Source organism: Narcine bancroftii, chromosome 7 (genome assembly GCF_036971445.1).
Source record: "Narcine bancroftii isolate sNarBan1 chromosome 7, sNarBan1.hap1, whole genome shotgun sequence".
NCBI lineage: Eukaryota > Metazoa > Chordata > Chondrichthyes > Torpediniformes > Narcinidae > Narcine > Narcine bancroftii.
The window spans coordinates 157364143-157384658 of record NC_091475.1 but is presented as its reverse complement, the minus strand read 5'-3'; the positions used below and the strand labels follow the sequence as shown (position 1 = coordinate 157384658).

The 20516-nt window shown below is 36.3% G+C and overlaps 1 long non-coding RNA gene across 2 annotated transcripts in view; it reads left to right on the top strand.

Annotated features, from left to right (window-relative positions):
• The window catches only part of LOC138740049 (uncharacterized), a 52516-nt gene extending 44371 nt beyond the window's left edge, over positions 1-8145 (top strand). For both annotated transcript variants that reach the window (XR_011342632.1, XR_011342633.1), the window contains one exon: positions 8097-8145. This is a non-coding gene — a long non-coding RNA (uncharacterized lncRNA). The remainder of the gene's footprint in view (positions 1-8096) is intronic.
• Positions 8146-20516: the final 12371 nt, after the last annotated feature.

Sequence of the window (20516 nt, the reverse complement as noted above, 5' to 3'; positions counted from 1 at the left end):
CTTGTAGGGCATATGAATGTTAAACAGGAATGATGGAAAGGAAAAGCTTTCATGCTGCTAAACACACCGACTCTTGTTAGAATTCACACATGGTGTCAGCTTGGGCATGGTGCTGGCATTTAATCAGAAATACATGAGGATTAGTGTCATCGACTGCCATCGCTGCATCATTCCAGCATATTTTAATGATATATAAGCTAATGGATTGTGTGGTTTGCTACACACCAGGTATGCCAACCCTGACAAAGCTTTCCTCCCCTCTTCGACTGGAGTTCTATGAGAGCCTGTCTCATTGCTGCTCCTTTCTGATCCCTGCTGATCTCTGGCTCTACAACTATTGTTATCTCCCAGAGTTGCTTCCACATCCAAGTGTCTGGTAACCTCCTTCTTGTTGTCTTACCCACATCCTCCCCCACTCCCCTGCTTTTGTTGATCTTTCTGGCTCGTTTCCCTGTTTATTTTCCATTTCTTTCCCCTTACCTGCCCTCTCGAGCAGTCCGTTGCCCACATCTTCCTTTTTATAGCTCCCCACCTCCTCCCCTTCATTCCATGATCTACTGCATAATTTATCTCAATATAGTTACAGTATGGACAGATAGTTCAGTAGAATTATATATTTATAAGCGGGAGCATATCTTAAGTGGCAAGACCAGTTTTCAATATCTTTGTTGACACAAAATCCAGAAATTCAAAACATTGTACAGGAAAGCCCAAGTATTAACTGAAAAGACAAATATAAAGATATTTGAAGTGCTAAGGAGCAAAATAACCAGCTTTGAACCCTCCTGGTCTCATTTTAGGGATTGGAGATGTATCCTTCACCCCTTTTATCCAATAGCCTCATATCAAATAATCATATAATTTCTTCCAATTTAACTTTTAAGCAATGATTGCATGTAATTATTACACTGAAGCCCACTCTGACTCCATACAATGGTGAAAAATAGGCCAAATGGAAAAGATAACAGGATGCCTCAATTTTGATGGTAGCTTCTTTCATGCATAAATGAAATTGGTATAATTGTGTATCCTGTAACAATGGCTTGTCACTTCCGAATAGGATTCATTATGTCATACAGCTTTGCGTTCTTTCATTCTTGAACTCACACATACACGTGCATGTGCCCTAGGATATACTCGCACAAAGCATGGTACCAAGAGACTACACCACAATGTCAATTGTCCACCGCTCATCGCCCTTCCTCTGCCTTTTGATCCTGTTCAAGGTTCCTCCAATGCTGTGGACTCTGGAGTAATGTAGCTCCAGAACAGAAATCACCACCAGCAATAGTATGGATGGTGAGTCAGAGGAGCTTCCACAGGGTGATTCATTCTGTCAAAATGGGGACTGGACAGAAAAGAAGGCAAGATGATAGGTCAACAGAGGGGAACATCAAGTTACAGATTTACCAGAAATAGGCAGACTGTAGCAACCCAGCCTTCTCGGGGAAAGCTAGTCTGCTCACTAAATCTTTGAGCAACCTTGTGAGAAGCTATTATCATCCAGCAGGAATGAACTAAGGACATAAAAGACATTGAAATCTGTTGCCAATTTGAATGAAGTTCAGGCTCATCGTTATTCTATTATCATTATCAAGTTGATAAATACATCCTTCTCTGTTGCATCATCCTTCCATGTCTCAGTGACATCAAGCACCATTATTTCACTGGGTTGTTCAAAGTGGGCCCTGCTTAAGCAGCTTTTCACTTCAAACAAGTTGGGTGGCCAAACATATAAAGTTTCTATCAAATCACATATCATATAGAGTTTGTTCTCTGATAGGTTAGAACTATTGAACCACAGCACACACACACACACACACACACACACACACACACACACACACACACACACACACACACACACACACACACACACACACACACACACACAGGCTCTTTGGCCATCTAATCCCTGCTTAGCCCTAATAACCTGCACCTGGACTGTAGCCCTCCATACCTCTTCCATCCATATACATGTCCAATCTTCCATTAAATGTCAAAATGTAACCTGTATCTACTACTGTAATCAGCAGCTCGTTCCATACACCCACCACCCTCTGAATGAAAAAGTTTCCCCTAATGTTCTCCTTAAGCATTTCAACCTTTCACTCTCAGCCTATGTCCTCTTATTCTTTCCTCATTCAACCCCAGAGGAAAAAAAACTTGTTTGCATTTACCCTACCTGTACCACTCATAATTTTGAATGCCTCGATCAAATCTCCCCTCATTCTCCAACGCTCTCAGGGTAGCTCCTGATTAGTGGGAATTCCTGCATGATTGCTAAAAAGCCACCACTTGGCCATCCCAGAACATCTGTAGGTGAGAACAGTAGAATAGTAAGAGATAATTTAAAGCTAGTTGGATAAGTTTACACCCGTACCATTTTTCTGCTTGCGTTTATATGCAACAACAAAACGATGGCAGATTTTAAAATCCTAATGCAAATATTTCTGTTATTATTTGTGACCCAGAAGTGTTGTATTGATCCATCAATCTTGGTTTCTAGATAGAAATAACTTTTAAATTTAAACTTAAAGTAGTTGAAACAATTCTAAATCAAAGTTGGGTACATCTATTGTTGCAAAAGACTTGATGGATTGTTTAGCTGAAGCAGAGTTCAATGAACAATTGTCAGATTGTTCTGGATGGAGGTTAGATTTATTCTGCTTCATCACCATCTGTGTCAACTATATCATCTTGATTACTGGTTGAAACTCCAAAGCATATATTGTCCATCTGTTAATCCAATTACAAAGTATAGTTACAACTTCTGGTTGGTGACTGCCATGAGATAGGTGGTAGAGTTAGGTACTCCTGATAATTTTTTTAAATATCCCTTGCTCATTCGTTTGTAATTTTTAACCAAAGTGCTTTAACTTTGCCTCCTCAACACTTAATATCATTGCTTTTCAAACGATGGCACCAGAGCTGAACAAAAAGCGAAAAATGGAAAAGAAGAAACAGCTTCTTTATCTGTTGAAAACGTGGCAGAAATGTTGAAAAAGGTCATGGGAATTAACCTGCGAAATCAATGCTGCAGTGAAGGAACGTCCACGAGAACTTAACATTAAGTTGGAAAAAGTTCGACAATTGATCACAGCTATTGAAATCTGTTTGGATGTTGTTGAAGGAAGTTTGCTGACTGTTAATGATCATATTGATAAGTTAGAAAGTTATTTCGATACAATGGCTGCGAGCAACTCCAAGTTAGCTTCTAAGGTGCTTGACTTGGAGAGCAGGAGCATATCTTAGAACTTACGGATCCTGGGTTTAAGAGAAAATACAGAACATGCAAGTAAACGGAGATCTTCTCAGGCTTGCTTATGGAAGTGTTTGGAAGAGACTTCTTGACTACTAAACCTGAACTCGACCGAGCACATCGGTCTTCAGCTGTTAAACCAACTTCGGAACATCACTCTTGATCAGAAATTATTCATTTTCATTATTACCAAGAAAAGGATCAGGTTATTCTTAAAGCTTGTCTGAAAAGAAATGTTATCTATCAGGGTCAAAAAGTAAGATTTATTGAAGATTTTTGCCCTGAAGTCAGGGCCATGAGGAGTGATGACTGAACTGTACAAGAAGGGTCTGAAACCTGCTTTGTTGTATGCTACTCATCTCCGGATCATTTTGAAAAGTGGTCAAAGGCATTATTAAATTCGGTGGATGATGCCTGCAAAGTTTTGAAGGATTCCTCTTGAACTTCAAGTTCGAAATGAACTAATGTCACTGAGTTCGAAAGGATTTTTTTAAATTCTGAAGGTTGCTTTTTTTCCTTCCGAGAGGGGGAAGTTTGGTTGCTCTCTTTTACTTTTGGAGGGGTTAATTGATTTAATCACGTGATTTTATTTTAATTTAGTTTTTTTAATATTATAGAATTAAATAGATTGTATTCATTTTATTTTATTAATGTAGACAGAATTTGCCTATTTTGTTTTTTTAATTAGTGATATAATGTATGTATTTGCTTTGGCAAATACTAGAGCGCATCGGATGTCCCCCAAAGTTCCTCAACATGATTATCCAACTGCACGAAAACCAACAAGGTCGGGACAGATACAGCAATGAGCTCTCTGAACCCTTCTCCATTAACAATGGCGTGAAGCAAGGCTGTGTTCTCGCACCAACCCTCTTTTCAATCTTCTTCAGCATGATGCTGAACCAAGCCATGAAAGACCCCAACAATGAAGACGCTGTTTACATCCGGTACCGCACGGATGGCAGTCTCTTCAATCTGAGGCGCCTGCAAGCTCACACCAAGACACAAGAGAAACTTGTCCGTGAACTACTCTTTGCAGACGATGCCGCTTTAGTTGCCCATTCAGAGCCAGCGCTTGATGTCCTGCTTTGCGGAAACTGCCAAAATGTTTGGCCTGGAAGTCAGCCTGAAGAAAACTGAGGTCCTCCATCAGCCAGCTCCCCACCATGACTACCAGTCCCCCCACATCTCCATCGGGCACACAAAACTCAAAACGGTCAACCAGTTTACCTATCTCGGCTGCACCATTTCATCAGATGCAAGGATCGACAATGAGATAGACAACAGACTCGCCAAGGCAAATAGCGCCTTTGGAAGACTACACAAAAGAGTCTGGAAAAACAACCAACTGAAAAACCTCACAAAGATAAGCGTATACAGAGCCGTTGTCATACCCACACTCCTGTTCGGCTCCGAATCATGGGTCCTCTACCGGCACCACCTACGGCTCCTAGAACGCTTCCACCAGCGATGTCTCCGCTCCATCCTCAACATCCATTGGAGCGCTTTCATCCCTAACGTCGAAGTACTCGAGATGGCAGAGGTCGACAGCATCGAGTCCACGCTGCTGAAGATCCAGCTGCGCTGGATGGGTCACATCTCCAGAATGGAGGACCATTGCCTTCTCAAGATCGTGTTATATGGCGAGCTCTCCACTGGCCACCGTGACAGAGGTGCACCAAAGAAAAGGTACAAGGACTGCCTAAAGAAATCTCTTGGTGCCTGCCACATTGACCACCGCCAGTGGGCTGATAACGCCTCAAACCGTGCATCTTGGCGCCTCACAGTTTGGCGGGCAGCAACCTCCTTTGAAGAAGACCGCAGAGCCCACCTCACTGACAAAAGGCAAAGGAGGAAAAACCCAACACCCAACCCCAACCAACCAATTTTCCCCTGCAACCGCTGCAATCGTGTCTGCCTGTCCCGCATCGGACTTGTCAGCCACAAACGAGCCTGCAGCTGATGTGGACTTTTTACCCCCTCCATAAATCTTCGTCCGCGAAGTCAAGCCAAAGAAAAGATAATGTATGTATTTTATTAATTGACTGTGGGAAAGTGGGTTTGTGTGTTAGTTTATCATATGATCATGGGAAAATGTGGTCAGCATTGAAGTAATGCATATGAGTTTAATATATTTTAGGTTTGGGAATAATTATATTTTATTCATTATAAATCATAGTGTTTATGTCATTGAACTTGGATGGTGAAAAGTAGACTTTTTATAGTTCAAAGAGCCCCATTTTTAAATTTACTCAGGATTTATTTACTGTTTTGAATCTTTGGGACTCAATGGTTTTGAAGATGTTAACACAGCTGCACATATTTTCTGAAATCTGTTAGATAGTGGGGATAAATCATGAAGTTACTGCGGATGTGTTCATATTGTTTATCTCTACTGTTACATTGTATTCTTGACATTTGAGGGGCTAATTGACTTATCAAGAGGTTTTATTTTAATTTAGTTCATTCAGTTTATTTTGGTTATTTTTTTATGTTAAAGATTTATATCACCTCTATTAATTGTATTTCCCTACTTTGATTAATCATTTATTAAGACCGCGAGTGATATAATGCTGACTGTGGGAAAATTAGTTTGTGTGGTTGGGTTTTTTTTTAATATATATACAACTATGGGAAAATGTGCACCATTCCTATTCTCTGATTGATTACTTTTTAATAATCAATTGATTTCATTGACCAAATCATGTGAATATCAAGGAATAGTGGTATCTGACTATGTCCCTGTTAGCCGACCTTTGAATTTCCCTGATACTCCTTTCATAAGGAGGCACTGGTGATTTAATTCTACCTTACTTTCAGGCAAGGATTTTTTTTAATTTTATGGAGGAGCAAATTCAGTTCTTTACTACAAATTCTTCTCCAACAATTTCTAACTTGATTGTCTGGGATACTATGAAAGCATATCTTATAGGGCAAATTATTTCTTTTACAGCTAATATAAAGAGGAAGACTAATAAGGAAAGATTAAATTTAGTCAATCAGATCAAACAAATTGATTAACTGTATGTACAAGATAAATAACATGACTTGTATAAGGAGAGTTGAACTTAAAACTTAATTTGATCTTTTTTATATTCATCTCATTGAACAGCAACTTTTGTGGAGTAGGAGTCAGTTCTACATCCATGGGGAAAGGTCTGATAAACTTTTGGCTAGCTAATTGAAAGGAATGGCTGCTAAGAGACAAATTAATAAAATTCAGATGGAAGATGGTACAGACACTACTGATCTTTCTTAAACAAATGATATTTTAGAACATTCTATTCTAGATTATATACTTCTGAATCCAATAATGATACTAGTTCAATGTTCGATTTTCTGAACCGCCTTAATTTGCCTACACTTTCTCAGGATAAACATATGAGTTTGGAAGCACCTATCTCTCAAGAGGAAATACTTTTTGCTATTTCTTCTCTACAATCTGATAAATCTCCAGAACCTGATGAATACCCTGTGGAATTTTATGAATTCTTTTCCAAATTGTTAGTACCCCAATTAAGTTCTCTACTTAATTATTCATTTAACATGAGAATATTGCTTCATATTTTAATGAAGCTTGTACTTCTCTTATTCCGAAAAAGGGGAGGATCCAATTGAATGTGCTTCTCATAGGCCTATTTAATGTAGATATGAGAACTTGTCTAAAATATTGGCCCATAGACTAGAGAATATTTTACCATTAATCATTTCAGAAGATCAAACTGGTTTCATTAGAAAATGTTATTCTTATTTTAATATATATTGTTTATTTAATATTTTATATTTATCTCCTACTCCTGCCCCTAAATGTGTTTTCTCTTTAGATGTAGACAAGACGTTTGATTAGAATTTTGGGCTATGTTTTATTAAATTATTATATCTATGTCCCACTGCCTCAATTCTTACTAATCTACAAAAGTCAAAACCTTTTAATCTTCAGCAGGGTTGTCCTTTACTCCATTACCTTTTGACTTGGTATTGGAACCTTTAGCAATTGCTCTTCATGAATGTAGAGGTTTTACTGGGATCCTTAGGATCCTTTTATGCAGATGATCTTTTGGTTTTTTTGTTTCTAATCCAGAGATTTCTTTACCAAGCAGATTGTCTTTGCTTTCTCAAATTAGTCAGTTTTCTGGGTACAAGTTGAATCTGCATAAAAGTGAACTTTTACCTTTAAATAGTTTTATATCAAGATATTCTAATTTTCATTTTAAGATTGTGCAGAATCAATCTACTTACAAATACTAAGACTATAAACATCTTATTAAGGAAAAATTTTCCACCCTATTTAATCAGGATAAATTATTATTATCAAGGTGGTCACCTTTATCACTTTCAATAATTGGTTGCATTCTATTAAAATGAACATTTTACCTAAATTTTTGTATCTCTTTCAATCTGTATCAATTTTCATCCCTAAATCTTAGTTTGATTCACTCAACTCACTTATATCTTCCTACATATGGCAGGAGAAACAACCTCACTTAAATAAAGCTCATCTTCAAAAGAGCTAAAAGGAATGGCGGACTAGTATTTCCCAATTTTAGATTATATTATTGGATGGTTATTATTAAGTCAATTCTTTTGATACATTTTGATAATTTGGTTGATTGCCCTTCATGGGTAGAAATTGAATTAAATTTTGCAAAGAATACTTCATTGTTGGCAATTTTAGTGTCCTTTTTAATCTTCCTCTTTATATACATTAACTGATAATTTGATATTTAAACATCGTTGTAGAATATGGGCACAATTTGGAAGGTTTTTTGGATTTCAGAATTTTTCCCTTGCTGATCCAATTATATCTAATCGCCTTTTTCTGCCTTCTTTGCAGGATGAAGCTTTTCATAATTGTCACAGATTGAGCATTAAAAGTTTCAAAGACCTTTTTATTCAAAGTAATTTTGCTTCTTTTGAACAACTGGTGGTAAAATTTAATTTGCCAAACAGGTATTTTTTAGATATTTACAAGTTAGCCGTTTTGTTCAATCTCAGATCCCTGACTTTCCACAATACCTAAGGCAAATATTCTTGATATACTTTTTGATTTATAACTTTCTCATATAAGTTCAATATCTCTTATTTACAGCAACTTATTTGATTTAAGAATGGCCTCGTTAGTTAAAATACAGAGAGACTAGGAGCAGGATTTGAATCTTTCATTCTCTGATGAGGTCTGAGACTCTATTTGTAATGTGATTACTACTACCTCCCTTTGTACATGACATTTCTTATTGCAATTAAAGTGGTTCATAGAGTACATGTGTCTAAAGTTAAATTAACTTGTTTTTACTCTAATATAAATCCTCTCTGTGATAAATCTAAAATTGCTGAGGCTTCTTAGAAAATTTTTGGAAAGATATTTTTCAAGCATTATCAGTGATTCTTAAAGTTAAATTGAAACCTTGCCCTTTAATTGCTCTATTCAGATCATTCCAAGATGAAGTTGTTTTATTGACTTCAACTTAAAGCCTAATTTCATCTTTTACCTCATTGATAGCCAGATGTGCAATTTTGATTAAATGGAAGGATAACTCTCCGCCTACATACACAATGGTTAAATTATATTATATCTTGTTTAAGTTTAGAAAAAAATAGATATTCCATTAAAGATTCAAATACTAATTTCCTAAAGATATGGGGCCCTTTTATGAACCATTACCACGATCTAAAATTTTAGGATTGTAACAAGCTTTGATGTTGTGCCGTCTTTCCAGGTTGTCATCACTTGATACCCACATATTAGTTTTTTTCCAACCTTGTATCGTGGTAGGGGTCTTAAATTAATGGGGGTGTTTTTTTTTTCCTTTTTCTTGTAACTTGTATTTCAATATATAATTGTATTGTTTAATTTTTGTATTATTTCAAATTTCAATAAAAATATCTTAAAAAGAAAGCTAAGTATAGTTACTCAGTTTGCAATAATCATCATCATCTCGGATTGGGCTGTTGGGCTAGTTTTTAGTGGCAGTTGCACAGTGAACTGTTTGGGATTTTGATACACTTGTATCTGAACATGGATATCCTGAACTTGCTGACCAATTCTTGCCAGCAATCAATCACTTCACTTTACTTTTTGAACTCATTACAAACACCAGTAGCAGTGAATAAATCTTCTCACTTTGCTCAGCATTTAAATTGAGATCTAAGTGTTCCTGAAAATTACTGATATGTAAATTACAATGTTTACTTGCAATGCCTTTATATTTAATGTTTTTTTAAATGTTTGAAATGTTTTAGATTATTCTAGTTTTTATTTAAAGTGTACTGCAATTTAATTTTGTTTAAATTGCCTATTACATTTTTAATATATGGGGAAAATATTCAGAAACATTGAGGAAATCTTTACAGCTTTACCTGGCAAATCCAGAGAATACAGTTTTGCTGTCTGCCAAAGTTCTTCTCAACAATTTTGTGTGTGGAGTTTATTCTAGTTCACCCAAATGACCCAATTACCTTGCACAAGCTGCAAGAGCTTATCAATTAGTTTGAGAAAGCCTCATCTTTTGTTAAGAAACTGTGGGATGATCAGAGATCGAAGCAACGAGTGTGGGACGGGCAAATTATGAACCAGTAGTCTCATTGTCTACTGTGAGCTTTGCTTTTGAGAGCAGCATATTTTGTCCTTCCCTACTTTCTCAGACAAGGTGGTTGTGGGTCTTCTTATTGAAGACTTTACACCTCTATTTGAGGCAGTTTGTCAAATGTCAGATGGCTAAATATGTTACTTAATAAAGGGAAGATAATTATCAACTATATTTGCATGGAAATGGAGTCACTGGCAACCCTATTGAGAAACAGCAGCTGGTTTTATTCCCTGAAGGATGAGTGAACTAATTATGGATCTTTGACAATCTCACAGTAAAATTATCACATTATTTCCATATATTTTTTAATTAATTTTGCATTTTAAAACTCCTGTGTGGGATTCAACTCCCACTCCCTTGCTTATTCATTCAATCTTGAAATTCTAGAAGTTAGGAGAGATAAAAACTAGAGGATATGGTTTGAGGGTGAAAGATGAAAAGTTTAAAGGAAACATTGGGAGAACCTTCATGCAGAGTGGTGGGAGTGTGGAATGAACTGCCAGTTGAATCGGTAAATGCAGGCTCATTTTTAACATTTAAGAAAAATTTAGACAGGTACATGGGTGGGAGGGATATATGGGGATATGGTCTGGTACAGGTTAGGGGGATGAGGCAGAATAATAGTTCAACACAGGCTGGAAGAGCCAAAGGGATTTTTCTGTGCTATAATATTCTATGGTTCGATCCAAGGTAGAATTTTGCTCTGATTTTCCATTCTCTACCTTGCATTAAGCTTAACATTCAAAATTCCTCTTCTTAACTTCTCACACACAGTCCTGCTATCAATAGCTGGAAAATCCTCCCTAAATCTACCCACTTCTCTCTCATTCTTTGTTCCTCTTGAAAACTTATCTTATGCCTTAAATTCCTGTTAATGTTTTTCTTTGGTTCAGTGTCAATATTTATCGGATTATGCCACTTTGAAACACATTAAGATAATCTTGATGAAAAATATCATAAAATTCTAAATGTATTTTTATAATGTAAGTTTGCAAATTGGTATTATTCCATTGACAAAAAATATATATTTTATTAAACCTCTCATTGATGCTCTTCATTAATAAACATCTTGTGATTATTTTATTTCATGTGGCTTTTTGCTATGTTCATTAACAGTTGCTTTCATCTCTAAAATGTTTAGCCAGAATGTCTGGATAAACTATTTACCACAAGATGGTGCTATTTAGGTATAAATTATTTTCAGGGCATCTGTACATTCTCAAGACTAATTGTACAATCTAACATCATGTCCCAATGTGTCAACTAATCAGTGGTGTCACTAGGGTTGGTGTCACCCAGTGTGGTAACTCATGGGGTCACCCCTCCCCCCCCCCATGTACCACCTCCCGTACCAGACCATACAGAATCCTTAGTGATGTTTTTTTTTATATTTTAATGTTACTCATATATTGTAATTCCCATATATCACTGAATGTAATGGCAATAGTGAGAAAAACAACCAGCAAAAGTAAAATTACACCTTTAAATTCCAGTATCATATGCACAGCCCAAATGTATTTACATAGTTTCATGTGGTTAAAGTGAAAATTCAGTAAGAAAACAATACAATTCGAAATAAAAAAATTTTTAATAACTACATCAAAATTATTGATTTTAATGTTAAACTTTATTTTTACATGAGATGCATTACTAATTACCACAATTTTGTAGCTAAAACACCAGAAAATTTGACAAAAGCGACGACTATGCAAACACCTGCAGCAACAAAAACAACAGCGCGTGCTTGTAGAGTGTGGAGATGAAACCACGTGATTCAAAGCATCATTGTAATTGGATAATAATGACAGCTCTGACCGGAGCGCATTAGAAGGTTCAAAAAGTAAATCAGCATGGAATTTTAGCCTTGATGTGTATTGATACGTGTAAGCTGGGTTTATGAAAAATGTTTCTGATGTTATAACTAATTACAGGGATATTTTAATAATAAATTTCTGCAGAAACACTGCACAAAAATTTTATAGACAGTCCCTGATGGTGTCATCCAACGTGGTTCACACTTACACCCTCACCCCCACCGTGACGCTAGTGTAACTAATCACATGGTGAAGCACGTTTAGAAATATAGACTATATAGGCATGTGCAATGTTGTTTTGGTATGTTATGTTTCAGGAATATTAATATGAAAAAAAGCCCTGAACAAAAAATATATGCCCAGTTTGAGTTCCTGAAGTCTCACAAAATCAGCCTTTGCACCGCTGTAAGCTTTGTTAGAGACAAGGAACTCACAAATATCAACGAAAAATAGTGGTGGCCACTGCAAATTTAATACTATACATCAACAACACTCAAGGAAATATTCATTTCATATCAAGGACACAACAGCACAGAACAGATCCTTCTGCCCACAGTGCTGTGCTGATCTATATAAACCAACTGCACAACATCTAACTGTTCCCTGCCATTCACATGTAACCCTCTATTTTTTCTAAAAATCAATGTGTCTAAGACACTTTTGAACTTACCTATTGTACCACCCTCCACCACCACCCCAAGCAATGCATCAGAGTCATCACCACTCTGTAAAACAACTTACCTCTGGCGTCTCTCCTAAACTTTCATTTTGTTTTATTTTCTTTTGGTGGTCCCAGAGTAGTTTCTGGTGAGGGTAGCATGGGGAGGTTCAACAGCCGGAAAGTTCATAAAATTATGTTCTACACTACCGCATGGAAACAGATCCTTCCGCTACTCCCAGCTATTGCTCTCTGCCCACTTTCTTCTAAATCTTTACTATAAGTGCCCAAATATCTTTTAAACATCATCAAAATTTATCTAGAAAAGTTTTTTAGCATACATCCCTCAAATTCATCTTCAAGCTTATTACAAAAAAGGGTTTATCTGGTTTCTATGTAAGTTGGCATTGCCCTCAATTCTTTTCTTATCTCTCAGTCTTCACCTTTAATTTCCTGATGTATGCTACAATTACTATTTGGTGCCCTATACTTAACTCCTCTTTCCCATTTCCTGCTCTTCCTTTGATCTGTTACCATTCCCAGCTCATCACCCTGCATGACCTCACATCGTCCAGTCCAGTAACAAACTCCCATTTTGCCCTGCTTCACCCAGCGGCCCCTCACTATTACACATTCTGGGGTTAGTCTGCAGACACTGTGACTGTCATAAAAACACAGAAATGCTGGAGGTACTCATCAGGTCTCAAAGCGTCCATAGGAGGGAAAGATTTACAACCAATGTTTCAAGCATGGGCCCTTCCTCACATTATTTCTTGAATACCTCTTGTTAATGTAACATGTTTTTACCCATTAGAAGATCTACCTATGGGCCAAGTGCTGGAAGAAGGGATGATACAGATGGTCCTCACTAGTTTGCATTAATGCGATGGGCCAAATGGTTCAATCCTGTATGGCTCCATGACTCTAAGGCAAAAATTGTTATCGGTTTCTCACTTTGTGCTGTCAATACAGTAATATTGAAAGACCATTATCAGATAAACGCTCATTCAAAGGGTTGGGATAGATCTAAAATTAAATGGGAAGCGGATATTGGTTTTATTTTTTCTGAAGATGATTGGTTAGATATCTGTTATGATAGTGTAACAAGATTGATAATGCACATTATGCAATTATTAATTACAATTTTTTATATCAATTATATTTGACACCTGAAAAATTTTAAAAATATGGTTTTAATGAATCAGATTTGTGTTTTAGATGTGGTGATACGGTTGGAACTTTTTTCATGCTGTTTGGTTATGTATACATATACAATCTTTTTGGAAGAAAATTCAATCATTTTTTAGAATATCTGTATAAGATTAAAATAGTTTTAGATCCAACAGTATTTTTATTGGGTAGTTTGCAACCTTTGAAAGGCTTGGGATTAGATAAATTCCAGCTTGCTTTTGTATATTAGCTTTATTCGTAGCTAGTACGTGGAAAGATACAAATATGATTGATATTAATAGATGGGATAATGAAATGAAATATTGTTTAATAATGGGAAAAATTATGTATGTTTTGCATGATAATTATAATTTTTTTTATTAATAAGTGTCTGTTATACTCAGAATATTTACATTTCAATTTATGTTGATTAGATTTTAATATGTATATTTAATTCTTTTTTTAATGTTCTTTTTTCTTTTTTTATGGCTCTCCTTAAGAGAGTTGGCTAAAGGTGAAGGGGGGGGGGTTCTTTTCTTGTTTTCTATATATTAAAAAAAACATTCATGTTTAATTGCTGTACATGTCATATATTATTTGTTTTTTGAACGAATAAATAAAGTTTTTTAAAAAAGATAAATGCTCATTCACCATTCTGTGGCTAAATAAACTTTGTTAGCTTTGCATTACTAAATCTAAGAGTCTGCTATTTTAGTTGTTCTAGAATATATTGACCTTGTCTCAAACTTTCTGAGCAAATTCCACCAGTGACTTACAGGTTATAGTTCACAGTTGAACTATTCTGCTTTCAAATACTGTGCCAGGTTAGACCTGAAGCAGGACCCAGAAGTTTAGTCATATACCTGGAGTCTCTACATCATGGGGAGAAAGAGCATTCCATTCAATCAATCTGTTGGTCTTGATGCAAGAAGCTGCAGTGATCCAAGACAACCCATCTCTGGAGGAACAGAGGGAAGAGCCAGTATTTTTCAGAACTACAAGAACAATATTAAACTCAGGAGTTGTTCTGTGATAGGTATGACTTCCTTCAAGAAATATCATCACTTTCTATCTTTGGTGAAGCTGTCTTTGACTTTTGCTTCTGTTTCTCCTACTATTCCTCTTTCAACATCCAAATGTATTGGTTTAACAACACCTCAAGATGTGAGAGTTTAATTGAGTAAATAAGGCCTGAGAAAGCTCAGAGGAAATTAATCAAGGAACCAGAAATGTTCTGAGCAAACAAAACAGGAAAACAGTGTCCAATCCTTCTATAAGAGATGATTAAAATACCTGTCATAGCAAAGAGGCCAAGAAAGTCCAACCTACCTTCATTTTGTTGGCAGGCTTGGGTGTTAGGCAGAACTTGCCCTAAAATTACATCAAAATCCATATGAGCCTTCCATATAGACACCTGGATGAGGTTTATAGTTGGGTGCTCTGCAACTGGAACCTAATCTGTTGGAGGTGTATATTTCTATCTTGTGTTGTAGATCAGAACTTGTGCAATGAAGAAGAAGTGAAATGTGGTAAGGGGTCCTGGATATGAGTATATTGTATCTCCATCACTTTCGATTCTGGTCCAGTTCCCTCATCCAAAGGACAGCACGATCTTGAGTCCTCCCATTACTGGGCACTGAGGGAAAGCCCCTGAAACAACCCAGGGGGGGGGGGGGCAGGGGGAAAATCAACAAGGTGCCACTGTAGTGCTAGTAACAGAGTATTAAGAGCACTAAGAGAAGAATGCAAAATGTACCTTGATGAGATGATTGACACTACGAATATAAAAAGTCTTGAATTTTTTTTTCCTCTATTGTATGTTCAGTAGGACTAGATGTTAATATCCCTTATTGCACTCCTGAGACTTACTGTCTAGCCTCTGCGGGGAGCCAAGTGAGTGGTGACATCTTCTGGGTTATCAAGTAGGTTCCCTCCTTCCTCAGTGTTTCGTTGAGAGACCCACGACACCTCCAGAGGCTTCAGCAATGAATCCTGGCATCCCGGCTCACCCCCTAGATACTGTTCACTTACTTGGGGGCCCAGGTGGAATCCTTTCTCCTCATCCAGAGCCACTGACTACTCTTTTCAGCAGATCTGGAGAGATTTTTGGCTGTTTGTCGGTGCAGCTTTCCTCACACTCCCAACTCCCGGCGTAGCCTTGATGTTGATGTGGCTACAAAGCCTCTACAACCTACTTCAACTGGTCTGATCCTCACCTTCCAACCATGTTGCTGCACATCAGCTGCAAGCTCAACGTACCTCAGTTTCTTGTGTTCGTAGGCCTCCTCCTCTACATTCCTCCCAGGGCACTGTTAGCTCAATGATGTAAACGACATGGAGTGAGGCCGAGCACAACACAAGGTCTGGACTGAGGTTGGCTTCTGCAATTTCATTTGGGAAGCAAAGCCTTTAAGCCAAGTCTGCCACCATCTTCCAATCACGTGCCCCACCTAATCACCCAGGGTCTGATCTTGATGTGGTGATTCTGGCTTAACCCTCACCTTCCCAAACAAATGCTGTTAATGGCCAGCGGGATGAAGGGGGAGGTAGAGCATTAACATTTGTCTGCTGATTTTCCAGCTCTGCTGCAAGACACCATATCACCTGGTTGTGACACCAAGTGTATCAGCTTTGAATGAAACTGGTCTTGCAGCCCATCAAAATGTGTTTTAGTGTTGCTAAAGTCGGGAAAAGGGAGCATGTAGGGTCCTCTCCATACTACTAGCTGAGATTTGTGGCAGATGACAAGACATCGTCTGCAGCCCTGATGGCGTAGCTCACTCTAAATGTCTCCATCTCCCACAGCTTTTACCAGGAGATCTTCCTTTTCTCCACTCCCTCCCATCTTGTCCATTGCCCTTGCCTTGCCTATGCAACGGCCTTTGCCTACTTCGCCACCTCCTCCTGCCGACGCATCTCCAGTGTCACAAGCCTGCATCTCTGAGACAGAGCAGCCTTGTTCCAGGCTGGTGTCCTGGCCCCAAGTCCAAGATCATTCCTCCCTTGCCACACTCGGCCCATGATGTCCCTAGGTTTGAGTGCCGCCTTTGTTTGCTTAGTTCCTTCTGATGGAATCCATTTCCTCTCAGTATCCAGGATGATGGCAGCTTGAGCTATACAAGTTATTATGAATAAACCATTTTTTTTAATGGACATAGAATGCCACCCATCCATTGGTCCGCTGCTGCTGGCAGCCATTGAGGCAGACATGTTTTTTTTTCAAACATTATTTATTGAAAAATTATTGGTAAACATACAAAATACACTTCACAACAAAATTTTTATATATATGAAAATAAAAATTAAAAAAAGAAACAATCCCCTCCCACCCCTTCAGTCAGCTCACTTAAGAGCCAAAGAAATATATTTAAAAAAATAAAAAAATGAATAAAATAAATCAAAGTGCCTTTAAATGCATATATTCCAAATATAATTACCATTTATTAACAAAAAAAAGAATAATTATTATGCAAAACTTAAGTAATTTTGTCCATAACAATACAAGCTTTCATTTAATTATGCCATCGCATTATACTAATCACTGTCTTATCCTTCCATGTACTTGCTATACATTTTCGAGCTAAGGACATTGCTAAATATACAAATGCGATTTGAAAATTATCCAACCCCAATCCCTTTAAAGGAATCACATAACCCAGTAAAAAAAACAGATGGATCTAATGTTAACTTAATCTTATACAATTTTTCCAAAATTGACTTAATTTCTTCCCAAAATGGTTGTACGTATATACAAGACCAAACAGCATGTAAAAAAGTTCCAACACACATACCACATCTAAAACAGGAATTTGAATTACTAAAGCCATATTTTTTCAATTTCTCAGGAGTTAAATATAACTGATGCAAAAAATTATAATTAACCATTCCATATCATGCATTTGTCAATTTAGTAACACGATCATGACACGTATCCATCCAGTAATCTTCAGGAAAAACAAAAGTTAAATAATTTTCCCACTTAAACTTTTATTTTTCCCATTCCAACTTATCCATATCATCTTGTAATACTTGATATGTAACAAAAATATAACCCTTTTTAGGCATAGAAGAAATCAAAGACTCAAACTCCGACAATACAGGTAAAACCATCTCTACGATACATTTTTTTTTAACCAGTGACCGAAATTGATAATAAACAAATAAAGAAGCTTCAGCAATATCAAAACACTCTTTCAATTGAAGAAAGAAATTGACCTACAAAACAAACCTGCAATATTTTTATACCCTTAAAATCCCAATTCTTTAAATAACTATTAAACAATGAAATAGGAATAAGCTGATTATTATATAATGGCATTAAAAAGATAATTTACCTTTTGATCCTATAGTCTTATTCTTTTTTGTCCATAACATCAATAAATGTTTTAATATCGGCACATAATAAATCTATATTCCACCGAAATATAAATTGATGTACTGCAGTTTGAGAAATATATGCCATCTCAACTTTAGCCCAACTTGGAAATTGATCCAAATCCATTAAAACCACTAATAAATTTAACTTGGGCTGCCTCATAATAATTCTGAAAATTAGGTCATTGCAATCCACCTAATGCATACTTCCAAGTAAGCTTATTTAATGCTACTCTTGGTAATTTACCTTTCCATAAAAATTCCCTAGTAGCTTTATTTAAATCCTGAAAAAAGTTCCTTGTAAGAAAACATGGTATTGATTGAAACAAATATTGAATACGTGGAAAAATATTAATTTTAATACAATTAACCTGGCCAATTAAAGTTAACGGAAGGTCTTTTCACTTAATTAAGTCTGCTTTTATCTTTTTCAACAATGGAACATAATTTAATTTATATAAAGATTGATACTCAGTATTCACAATTATTCCTAAATATTTAATTTTATCTGTCCATTTCAAATTAATAGCATTTTTATAAACTGAATAATCTCCTTCACCTACTGAAATTTCACTTTTATTCAAATTAACTTTATAACCCAGATAATGATCCATACTGCAATAAACATTCCCGTAAATGCCGCAAACATTGTTCTGGATTTGTTAAATATATCAAAACATCATCTGCAAATAAATTAATCTTATACTCTTCATCAAAAACTCTCATCCCTTGTATCTGCTCATTTTGCTGTATTAATTGAGCTAACAGTTCAATGACCAATGCAAATAGGACCGGTGACAATGGACAACCCTGTCAAGTAGAACGCATTAATTTGAATAACGATGAAATCTGTCCATTTGTCACCACCCTAGCAGTCGGGTTTGCATATAAAGCTTTAACCAGCCAATAAATAAAGGGCCAAATTTAAACTTTTCCAAAACCTTAAATAAAAAATTCCATTTGATCCTATCAAAAGCTTTTTCCACATCAAGTGTAACCACCATTGGATGGTTGGGCTGCCGTCAGTATGCATTGGACAAACTAATTAGTCGAAGAATATTATCCAAAGCATGTCTATTTTTAATAAAACCTGTTTGATCTACATATATTAATTTAGGTAAATAATTAACAAGCCAATTTGCTAACAATTTAGCTATTATTTTGTAGTCCATATTCAATAAAGAAATAGGTCTATATGAAGACACCTTTTGTGGATCTTTATCTTTCTTTGGAATTACAGTAATTAAAGCACTAGAACAAGATTTTGGAAACTCATAATGTTCAATCACTTGTTGTAATACCTCCCCAAACACTGAAGATAAATCGTCATAAAAAACTTTATAAAATTCCACCGAAAACCCGTCATCTCCTGGTGACTTACCATTAAGCATTTCCATCATAGCGGTCTTAATTTCTAAATTTGTGAACGGAGCTTCCAAATCTATAATATCCTCTTCATCTAATGCTGGTACCTTGAAGTCTGCTCCTTCTTTAATTGCCATGCAAGTACTTTATGCGCCTTCTCACCCCACTCATAATATCATTGTTTGGTTCGATTAAGTAAACATTCAAATTGATAAGTCTGTAACGTATTATATCACAATTTCAATCTAATCAAAGCTAGCTTCTGATCTTCTGTTATTCCCTTCTGAAATTCCTTCTCCAATTCATCAATCTGCTTTTCTAATTTAATACTTTCAGCCATATATCCTTTCTTAACTTTAGTAGTGTAACTAATTATTTGTCCTCTTAAATAAGCCTTTAACGCATCCCATACTACAAATCTACTTTGAACAAAGTTAACATTTTCCATTAAGAAAAAATCAATCTGTTTCTTAACAAAAGCAACAAACTCAGGTTTTTCAACAACATTGTTTTAAACCTCCATCTATAAGATGAGCGTAACACCTCCGCACTTTCATAAGAAAAAAATAATAAAGAATGATCAGATATTACTCTACTTTTATAATCTGCCTGCAATACCTGTCCCTGTAAATGTGCCAATATTAAAAAATAATCTATTCTGGAAAAGGAATCATGCCTAGAAGAATAAAAAAGAAAATTCTTTCTCTGTAGGGTTCATCCTTCTCCAAATATCTACCAAATTTGTCTTTCATTAAAGCCCAAATTTGTATCGCTATCTTTGAATTTCTGATACATTTTGGGGATTTATCCATTAATGGATCCAAAACACAATTAAAATCTCCCCCACCTAAAATATTTTCATTAGCTTGACTTAATAACAAATAAGCGTCTGAAATAAAGCATTCATCATTTACATTAGGCGCGTAGATATTGAGTAAAGTCCAAAGTTCATTAAAAATTTTACAAACCCTCCCAGCATTCAGCTCTACAGTCTGTAACTCAAAAGATAAATTCTTATGAACTAAAATTGCTACAGCTTTTGCCTTGGAGTTAAATAAAGAAAAAAAAACATGACTCACCCAATCTCTTTTCAATTTCAAATGTTCTTTTTCAGTCAAATGTGTTTCTTGTAAAAAATGCTCTATCAATTTTTTATAAATTCTAACAGATCCCGGACCCTGGAAGCGAGGGGCTGTTTCCAGTGCCTTCCTGTGTGTCCCCAACTCCCCCGATGGCAGCGCGGATCCAAGGATTCCTTGTTCCATCAGATCGGCCACACGCCTGAC